An 11783-nucleotide genomic window follows, 5' to 3' on the forward strand; every position below is an offset into this window, starting at 1 on the left:
AGGAGACAGTGGGAGGCAAGTTAATCTTGAAGAGATTCAAGAGTCAGGTGATGAAGGAACCTCTAGAACTGGCACTCAACCCGAGGAGGGAACTCCAGTTGAACATATTGACGAGTCCTTACCTCTTAGACGTTCCGAAAGAGTTAGAATTCAACCCCAGTTTTATGGTTTTCATATTACTAATAAATCTAGATGAACCTAATAGCTATAAGGAAGCTATGGCAGGCCCAGAGTCTGCAAAATGGAAAGAGGCGATGGACAGCGAGATTCAGTCCATGTATGACAACCATGTTTGGAATTTAGTTGAGAATGTGCCCGGACATAAGACGGTTGGGTGCAAATGGATCTTCAAGAAGAAGACCGACGTGGATGGGAATGTGCACACGTATAAGGCACGATTGGTTGCGAAGGGCTTTACTCAAACTCCCGAAGTTGACTATGATAAGACCTTCTCGCCAGTTGCTAAAATAAAGTCTATTAGGGTGATGCTAGCCATTGCTACATTTCACGATTATGAGATATGGCAGATGGATGTCAAGACCGCTTTCCTTAATGGGAAGTTGGTTGAGGATGTTTACATGGCTCAGCCAGAAGGTTTTGTCCATATGAAGCATCCTAATAGAGTGTGCAACCTTGAGAAGTCCATTTGTGGACTTAAGTAAGCATCTCGCAGATGGAATCTTTGCTGCAATGAGAAAGTCAAAGAGTTTGGATTTGTACGAAGTGAAGATGAATCATGTGTATATGTCAAGGCCAATGGGAGTATAATTAGCTTTCTTGTTTTGTATGTTGATGACATATTACTCATAGGAAACGACATCCCGACCCTGCAGGAGGTTAAGTCCTAGTTCGGGAAGTGGTTCGCTATGAAGGACCTCAGAGAGGCTTCCTATATTTTGGGAATAAGGATAGTGAGAGAACGAAGTAAGAGAATAATAGGACTTAGTCAGAATACTTACTAGGATAAGGTACTAAAACGTTTTAGAATGGAAAACTCGAAGAAGGGAGAACTACCGATACAAAGTAATGCCATGTTGAGTAAGACTCAAAGTCCGAGTACCGAAGCCGAGATAGCATAGATGAGCCGAGTACCTTACGCTTCCGCAGTTGGCTCAATCAAGTATGCGATGACTTGTACTCGCCCTGATGTGGCCTTTGCTTTGAGCATGGTCAGTAGATATCAAGGGAACCCTAGCAGAGCGCATTGGACCGCAGCCAAGAATATCCTTATGTACCTTCGGAGGACCAAGGAATGGTTATTGGTTCTTGGAGGGAGTGATGAATTAAAGGTGAGAGGGTATAGTGACGCCAGATTCCAGACCGACAGGGACAAGTATCGTTCGCAGTCGGGCTAGATCTTTACCCTTAATGGAGGAGCAGTGACTTGGAAAAGTTCCAAGCAGGAAACCATAGCTAATTCAACGTGCGAATCAGAGTACATTGCAGTGAGCGAAGCATCAAAGGCGGCGATATGTTTGAAGAACTTCATTGGAGACCTTGGAGTTATACCTTCCATAAAGGAGCCTATGGAAATTTTCTGTGATAATGAAGGAGCGGTTGCCTTGACCAAGGAACCGGGGGATCATGGTAGATATCGACATATCGACAGAAAATATCACTTTCTTAGACATCGAGTAGAAGAAGGACACCTCGTAGTTAAGAGGATATCGTCAGAGGATAACCCAGCAGATCCGCTTACGAAGGGACTGAGTAGGGTTAAGCACTTGCAACACGCTAGGAGCATTGGGCTGAAGGACGATATTAGCTTGGATTAGATAGTTTGGAAACTTGTAATAGATAAATGTAATTGACATTTGATGATTAAATAAAGGAGTATTATTTAAAAGGTCACTATCTTGTGTTAATTGTTTAACTATTGTTTCACTTTGAATGTTTTGACTTCCAGAATAATTGAGTTTATTAAGAATAATAGAATTATTCAAACGGTCCACAGTCGTTCATATGTTGGAAGTAGGTATAAATGAAGACTATCGCGAATTGGTGTGTAGATTGTTTGAAAAGTACTAGACATTACAAAAGTTTGTTACAACATTCATGAGTGCTTATGAAAAAGGTTTTGAGCATTGGAATAAACTCACGCTTGCTGGAATCACTTTATGGAATGTACCGCAAGTGATTGCAAGACGATAATATCATATGGTCTTAAAACCAAGATATATGGTTTATTGTTTACTGATTAATTGTGCATTGATAATGCGCAACCGCATCAGTAAATTGATGTCATAAACTGCATTGTTGTGTGTAATTGATTAGTGAATAATAAATGCATATAAGTCGAAGTTTATCTGTTACTTTTATTTTAAGAGGATAAAAGCGATATCAGGGCCCCTCGATGATTTGATTTTACTTATGTGTCGGGCCCGGTCAGGATTGAATTGATGTGGTCAATTAAGTTCTATGTCAAATGAATCTGAGATCGAGAAACTAAGTGCTAGATAATAAGTATGACAATGTTTCATGAGATTGTCCGCAGGATATCAAAAGAGAGGACTATACGATCCCTAATCTAAAGGATAGGTTATTGATAAGATTAGAGTTCGACAGCGTCTTTGAGAGCTACGGTTGCTAATCAAATTGTACTTGCATTTGTGGTTACTAGACTTATCCAAGTGGGAGACTATTGGATAAGTTTCTAAGCCCGTAACCATAACTGGTAAGTACTTAACCCGGATGTGCACGGTCCTTTTGGGTTGCCTTCACCAAGGCAACTTGACCGGAGAATTAAATAGAGAAAGAGGTTATTATGATTTATTAATATATTATAAGAATAATATATTAAAGGAGAAATCATATTTGTTTAATTAATATTGGTCAATAATTAATTAGGAATTAATTTTGTGATCAAGTGTAATTAATTAAACTAGAGGGGCTGAATTGCAATTATGTGATAGTTTCAAAGTAGAGCAATGGTTATCCTAGATATAGGTTGGACGAATTCAAGGGATAAGGAATCCTTGAAATCGTCCAAGGATAAGGGTTATCAAGGCTTATCTTATGGTTACTTGGTGGGCAAGCAACTAGATAAGGATAAGGACTGAAACCCTAATCTCTACCCTATATAAAGACCCCTAAGGCCATAGAAATCGTCCCACTTGATCCCTAGGGTTCCTTGAGCCGATTTCTACCTCCTTCCTTCTCTCTCTATTGTCTCTCCAATTGCTTATGGTGTTTGTGAGCCATTAGAGGTACTACACTTGTGGTACTTCCTTTCAAGACTGAGGGTTTGAAGATTTGAGTTGTTATTGCAATATAACAACAAGAGGTATGTGATCTATCTTTCTATGTGAATTTCAAAAATATAGGGCATGCTAGGGTTTCTTCACGTCTTCATAATTTTTTATATCTAATAGTGAAAACATAGATCCAATTCTAGGGTTTCATGCACACGTAGGATTGTTTGTACAAAACCCATCAATAACAACCAAAATTTTTTTTAGATCTAACAAGCTCTAAATCTTATCCACGTACCGGTGAATTCACAACGTGACTGGATGCAATAGAACTATGATTGTCATGAAGCACGTTTATATTAAGATATAATAAGTTAAGAATAAAAATAAGCAGCAAAAATAAAATAATATATAGATGCAATATCTATGAAGAAAATTGTAGTGATCGGACCAAGGATTACGAAGATATAAAGAATGCCGAAATCCGAGTTATAACGAAGAACTTATGACCTGCCGAAGTTCGCGATAAAAGTGACACGACAATAGGAATCATAAAAATTTAGTTTACTAAGGATTAATTTTTAGCCTTAGTGATCTAAATGAAAGTTGTAGAGTATGTCTCCACCTACGCGTGGATATAAAGATCATCAAAAACGGAGCTCGTATGCTAAAGTTATGACCTTCCGAAGATATAGCTGTCTAAGAGCATGACATGTGTAAGAAACCCTAATCTGACTGGACTCACGACATGAGCACGAATTCTCACGGCGTGAGGAGTCAAAACACCACTTTTCAAGCCTAGAATATAGATGGCAAGACTACGTTTAGGGCTCACGACATGAGCATGTTTGCTCACGACGTGAGGAGTCAAACGGACACTAATCGATGCTAGAATACACCTGGGAAGGCTATGGGATGACTCATGGAATCTCACAAAGGGAGCATGTGAGGCTCACGATGTGAGAGAGCTGAAAGCAGCCTATAAATAGAGATCAAAGCTCATTCAATCGTGACACCTTTTCCTTTCATTCTCTCTCATTTTCGAAGGTCGTTTCCTTTCCCGAGCCTAACAACGATGAACCACTGACCGTTTCTAGCTAGATTCTAACTGCAATCACACTTAATGTTTTAAGGGGTAATACAAGTAAAACACAAGAATATTTGTGTAAATAAACAAACCACTACTTATGTTTTCTCACCTTTTATATGCATTTTTACGTGAAATTACTAAATATGCGAAATAACGTTACTACCAAATTTACAAACATTTACATGCAAAAACATTTTAAAATGCAACGGTTTTCATTTCAGCGGAACATACAGTATAAACTATAATAGGTACAGTTTATGTTTCATTTTACACTAATTATACACTTATAAATCTCTATGGAAAAGTTACATTTTCATTCACTAAAGGGTATTAAATTTCATTTACTAAATGGTATTACATTTTCATTTCCTAAAAGGATTTTCAGTTCATTACTCGTAAACTTGTTGAATCAATAAATTAGTGAGACATCTCCAAGTATGTCTCACCCCAAAACCAAAAACGGCGGAAACGTTCTGGGGCGGAGGACGTCAAGTAAAGTATCACAACACAGTATAATAGCAAACAAGCAAACAACATCATCCATTGCATTAAATATATAATTTTAATACAAGTGTGTTCTGTACAGTTATAGACACTAAAAATGTAAATCAAAATAATAAGATGAGTCTTGAATGCACTCCATCTTCTCAAAAGCTGGCCTCGGTACCTGTCTACTGATGACTTGAGAATACAACTTATTTTGAAAGAGTTTATCAGCACTAAAGCTGGTGAGTTCAAGAGTATCTAGTGTCGATGTTTGTATCAAAATGTTTCAACGGTGTTTAAAGTATGAGTTTGTAAACGTTTGAAATAAAAGTATGTGAATGTTTGTAAGTGTTTGTAAAGTTTGTAACTCCTAGAAAGTCCTATATTTTCTACTAAAAGTAGCCTTCTACCAAGGCATAACTGTTTTGTATGTTCGTTTCTTGTAAAAGTGTGTAATTTTCCCAAGTGTAACTATCATTATCAAAATATAGTTTGTACATTAATGTTTAAGTGAAATGATCACTAAATATATGTAAAGGGTAAATTAATGTAGTACTGTAGTGTTGTATTATAGGAACTACTGTCGTACTAACTATCTTAAACCGAATTTATATCAAGGTATTATGTGATTTATTGTACCATACTATCGAATATGAAACACAACAATGTAAGTCGTAAAAAGGTATCACGTTTGGCACCCGCAAACCTGCAGGTCCGGCTGTAGCTAGCAGCAATGTGTAGGATAGTCATTCTAGTATAGATCTATACGCAAACTCACGCTCTCCCTCCAAGAGACATTGGCTACAACTCGGGCCATGACATTGAAGGCATGCTCCGATACAGTGGATCACATTTATGTTAACTTATTCATGTATATGTAATGTATTGTTACTCATCCTAGTATCGTTGTATATGTTCTCTTTCTAGTATATTTGTATATGTTCTCATTCTAGTATAGTTGTATATGTTCTCATAGTAATAAGTAATGACTCATGAATGAACTGACTCTTGTATGTTTCATTGAACTAAATGTAGTAAGTAGTATAACCCTAAACTATACCTATTATAGTTTATTAGTAAACTTGATAAATGACTGAATGCACTGTACTGAGGTATAAATCTTTATGTCTATACATATATACATAATATATAAATAAGGATTCAACGACAATTGGACAAACAACCGGGTACTTTAAGACCACAACCCAACGAGGACAGGAAGTAAAGTGGGTTATCTCTCTAAGTCCTTGAAACCTTATTTATATAACTACATATGTAGTAGACATGGTTTTTAACAATATAAAAGTTTAAAAACATACAAAATAGTTTGATAACAGTTTAAAGTCATTTGCTTGATAAAACAGTTTAAAGCATGAAAAATCCATTTGCATGTTGGTTATTAATCACATGTGATTGATCTAATAACTAACATGGTTCAACTTGTATCCCCCCATAAAGAATTTAAAACATTTAAAAGTATTTCAAAGGTTAGTTAAAGGGGTATGAACTCACTTGTAGTGAGTGGATTGGATTGAAGTGTCGGACACGGTGCTAGGTGACAAGTGAAGACTTGTGCACACACACTGAGCCTAGCTAACATATAAATACACATACATGTATCCAATTAGTCTATAAAAACTAATTAACAAATTTAAGACATCCTTAGACAAGTTAAACACCTTATATAAGTGTTAGAAGTCCCAAGGATTGCATCTAACTGTTGTAGGGAAAGGCTAGTGTGCTTGGGGTTCAAGGAAAACTCCATTAGGGAGTTTGCGGTTTTATGGTCACAACCAAAAGAGTTTATTGTCATAAACCCTTGAGTTTACGGCCGTAAGCTCACACGCTTTTGACCATTTGATGTTTGAAGCCTTAAAAGGTCCCTAAAAGCTTTTCTACTTGAAATATGTGTCTAAGGAAGGAACTAGGGCACCATTTCACTCCTATTTGGAGTTTACGGTTTCTAAACCATTTTCCTGTGAGTTTACTGCCGTAAACTCATAAGGTTATGGTATTTTGGGGGTTTTCAAGTCCTTAGCTCATCAAAGAATGGATCCATGTTAGTTACTAAAGCATTGGAAGGGACTAAGCACACTTTGGCACCTTTACTTGGTGTTTACGGTTCAAGAGCTTCTTGAACCGTGAACACCATGTTCTTGGTGTTCTTGGGACATTTTCTTGATGTATGGAAAGGTAAAAAGCTTAACAATACACTAGGGTAGGAGTACTTAATAGTTAGAAGCTTAAAAGGTGCTAAGGGCCCAAGAACACTAGTGTGTGTTCTTGGTGCTTTGAAGATCTAAGAAAAACATGAAAATGGATGGATGAAAAGATTTACAATCACTAGATTAAGTGATATACTAACTTGAAAGGGCTAGAAAGGCTTACTAGATTGAAGATCTTGAAGAAAAACTTGGATGATACTTGAGAGAGTTTTAGTGTTGTTCTTGAGAGTGAAAGTAAGAAGTGATAAGTTTGGGGAGTAAACTCATGCTTAAGGCATGAGTTTACGGTTTTTGGATGAATTTTCGGCCCAAACATAAAAGTTTGGCCGTGAATTTCTTAACTACGTGGTATTTGCGGTTTTGAAATTTCAAGACCCGAGAGGGCACTTCCTTTCACCCGTTCGTTTAAGGAATAATCATAAAAATATTCAAACGAACTTTAAATTTGCTAGAAATAAATAAAAATGATATTTACTTTTAATTGAAGTGGTTGACTTTTGGGGTTTGACCAAAAGAAAATTTCGGGTTGTTACATCATCCCCCCGTTAAAGGGAATTTCGTCCCGAAATTAAAGTCTAAGCAAATAAAGTATTTACAGATAACTAAGCGAATAGATGAGGATATTTCAATTTCATTTGATCCTCGCGCTCCTATGTGAATTTCGGTCCCGCTTGGCGTTCCAGCGAACCTTCACAATTGGGATGCGGCTTTGCTTCGTCTGCTTGACCTCACGGTTCATGATCTCTATAGGTTCTTCCACGAAGTTGAGGCTCTCGTTGATCTCGATCTCATCGAGTGGGATTGCAAGAGTCTCGTCGGACAGACACTTTTTCAAGTTAGAGACGTGGAATGTAGAATGTACATTAAAAAAAGTTCGATGGGCAGATTGAGTTTGTAAGCTACAGGGCCGATTCTTGCGAGAATCTCGAAAGGCCCTATGTATCTCGGATTGAGCTTCCCACGCTTAACGAAGCGTATCAAGCCCTTCCAGGGTGAGACTTTCAAAATTACTCGGTCTCCCACCTGGAATTCCAAAGGTTTCCTTCGTTTGTCAGTGTAGCTTTTCTGTCGGTCTCTAGAGGCTTTCAATCATTCACGGATCTAAATGATCTTCTCTGTTGTTTCCCGAATGATTTCCGAGCCTATGAGAGTACTGTCAGAAACTTTCCCCTAGCTAACTGGGTGTCACCCACTTCATCCCAACACAGAGGGGATCTGCACTTCCGGCCATAGAGGGCTTCAAATGGAGCAGCCTTGATGCTCGTGTGATAACTGTTATTATAGGAAAATTCGACAAGGGGTAAATGAGTATCCCATGCCTTCCCAAAGTCAATCACACTGGCTCTCAACATATCTTCCAATGTTTAGATGGTTCTCTCACTTTGTCCGTCGGTCTGAGGATGGCAGGCTGTGCTCATGTCTAGCCTTATTCCTAGGGAATGTTGTAGCGATTGCCAGAATCTTGAAGTGAACCTACTATCTCTATCGGAGATAATGGATATAGGAACACCATGCAGTCGTACGATTTCTCTAATGTATGTTCTCGTAAGCTTCTCCATCTTTTCAGTTTCTTTGATAGGCATGAAGTGTGCATACTTGCTCAATCTATCGACGATGACCCATATGGTATCAAGTCCACCCGTTGTCTTGGGCAACTTGGTTATGAAATCCATAGTGATCCGCTCCCACTTCCATTATGGAACCTCTGGTTGTTGCAGCAAACCGGAGGGTTTCTGGTACTCGACCTTAACCTTTGTGCAAGTAAGGCATTTACTTACGAAGGTAGCAATCTTTGCTTTCATGTTAGGCCACCAGTATAACTTTTTAAGATCCAGATACATCTTATTTGAACCTGGGTGGACGGAATACCGAGTGTTGTGCACCTTGGTCATGACCAAGTCTCGGAAACCACCATGTTTCGGGGTCCAGATCCGGTCCATGAAATATAAGGTTGTGCCACACTTGGCTTCTAAGTTCTTATCCATTGCTCTGATTGATTCACCCGCCACATGTTCAGGTTTCAAGGCTTCAAGTTGAGCCTCCTGAATTTGTGTAGACAAGTGTGAATGGATAGTCATCGTCAACGATTTGACTCTTCAACCAGAATATTCTTTCTGCCTTAGGGCGTCTGCTACTATGTTGGCTTTACTCGAATGATAACGAATATCGCATTCGTAGTCATTGAGTAGCTCGACCCACCGTCGTTGACGCATGTTGAGCTCCTTCTGATCGAATATGTGTTGTAAACTCTTGTGGTCGGTAAAAATTGTGCTTTTTGTGCCATACAGGTAATGTCTCCAGATCTTCAAGGAAAACACAACTGCCCCCGGCTCAAGATCGTGTGTGGTGTAGTTGACTTCGTGTGTCTTCAGTTGTCTCGAGGCGTAGGCGATGACCTTACCCCATTGCATCAGAACACAACCGAGTCCTTGATTCAACGCATCGCAATAGACAACGAAGTCTTCTATCCCTTCCGGGAGGGATAGTATTGGGGCGGTGCACAAGGTTCGCTTGAGCGTTTGGAACGCTCTCTCCTGCTTCTCTTCCCAGTCAAAGGCCACACCTTTCTGGGTCAGTGTTGTAAGAGGTTTCGCAATGCAGGAGAAGTTCTGTATGAACTTGCAGTAGTAGCCAGCGAGACCTAGAAATTGATGAATTTCTCTAGGCGTCTTCGGTGCTGACCAGTTCTCAATGGCCTTAATTTTGGATGGGTCTGTTAGAACAATGTTCTATCAGGATCGATTAGTTCTATGTAAGCAAACAAGAATGAATGTAAAGTGAAAGATAATATGGTTTGAATACGTCATATGATTAACGCTTTAACACCTCAGTAGAGCTCGATTAAGAACTTCGACTGTAGAGGTATTTAGGGTTACAAGCTCTATCGTAAAATAAAAGACGTGTACGATATAATGCATACATGCATGCATATATATAGACTAACCCTAATGAGATAATCACAGATGGACAGGCCCGATCCGGATATATACAAAAAGTCCTAACACGCAACATAATAAGCCCAACAATCTCCCCCTTTGTGTCTTCGAAGCCGAAACTTCAACCCTTTGGAACCGAGGGATTTTTCACTGTCTTGAACACTCTCGGTATGGTAGCTAACATGTGGTACCGAAAGGTGACGTACCACCGAAACATATCAGTAAAGTTTTTCTTATCAGCCTCCGAGTTCTGCTTGCACCGATGGATTAGATTGATGATGTGCTCCAAGCAGTCGGTAGAAAACAGATGTTTATCTACCAAAGCGAACAAGAACCTGTGAGCATCACCCTTTGTAAACATAACAGCTAAGTGAGTTGAGTCAATCTGCCCGATTTTTATCTTATTCACATCACAGGGCTTTTGGGTCGGCTTGACTGTTGGCTTTCTGTTCATAACCCTTGCAACCTCCTGATCCATTGTAGCAATCTCGTGTATACAGGATCCCAACATTCTTTTCAGATGTTCTATTATCGGTTCATACTCCTTGGAGTGATCAAGTAGAATGTTGACAAGCAAAATCCAATCATGCGGATTAATATTGGGGAGATCAGCAAGTGATATCAACGAGATAGAGTTTGCAGTCCCTCGTGTTACCTTGAAATGGACATTGACATAATTGCATGCTGGATTCGGCTTCAAAACTATGACAGTCGTAATCTTTTGAGCACTCCACATTCAGTACTGAGATTGACCATATTTCAAATACCAATCAATGAGCTCTCGGCCAACCTTTGGACTGGGAAACGGAACCTCAACAGTTGAATCAAAACAATGAAAAGTAAATGCCTTTCGTGTAATAGGCATGTCAAACTGTGAGTCCTTAGAATTGTGACAGTCGAATGATGCAATCGGCTCTAACCAATAAAAGCTTGGTGACTCAATAGCCTGACTGATCAATACTTCCCTTGTCCATTCCGGAAAAAGAGCTTTCTTGCATTGAAGAATGTCATCTGTTTCTTTCTTTCTTTGCTCATTTTCCTCAGCCTCTTTGGAGATTTTCATGTTTTCATCAAATTCTTTATCTCTCTTCTTTCATTGCAAAGCCTCAGCTATCGTTTCATTAGTATCACTTTCACTATCAATAGCAATCTGTTTCACTTTCTCCTCCGGGCCAGAACCTGAAGCCACATTAACCTTCAGTTCTTTTGTTAAATCGGCCTTTGGTGTGGGTATCTTGTCGTCTATAATTGGAGAAGGAGAACGAGGTGGAGTATTACCTCGTGGAGACTCATGTGGAGAGTCGGCTTTTTGATCATCCTCATCGTCAGATGGTGGAGGAGTTGGACCCTTTGGTTTTCGAGCCATGTGTTTGATCTTCTTTGGCTTTGAAGAGCTTTCGGTTTCAGTCTTTCGTTTCTTGCTCTTTGATGGCTTAGAAGTTTTAGCCTCAGTTGTTTCCTTCTTGACTGATACGTGTTTGCCTCTGCCACTCATTTGATCAAGAGCGTCGAGAGCAGCTTGTTGTTCTGGGGTAAGAACTCTCGGCTCTATGGAATGCGTCTTATTGAAGTTTGCCATGACCTTGCTTTGTGGAGTAACAGTCCGGTACATCGTCTCCGGTATGACACCATAATGATGAAATTTAGATGGTTCTGAGATGATGATCTTCTTAGTATGGAAAGTGGAAATTGTTGCAACTAGATCATCCTTCATTAATGGAATCACTAATGTGTCAATGGCCCATTGTGTGATGATGGTCCAGAACCTCCCACATGAAATTTCAGATTGTCGTGTTGACGTGTTCAAACTCAACACTACTTGAGACCAGATGATGGTTCCATAATCCAGATTCAA

Source organism: Lactuca sativa, chromosome 2 (assembly GCF_002870075.4).
Source record: "Lactuca sativa cultivar Salinas chromosome 2, Lsat_Salinas_v11, whole genome shotgun sequence".
NCBI classification, from domain to species: Eukaryota; Viridiplantae; Streptophyta; class Magnoliopsida; order Asterales; family Asteraceae; genus Lactuca; species Lactuca sativa.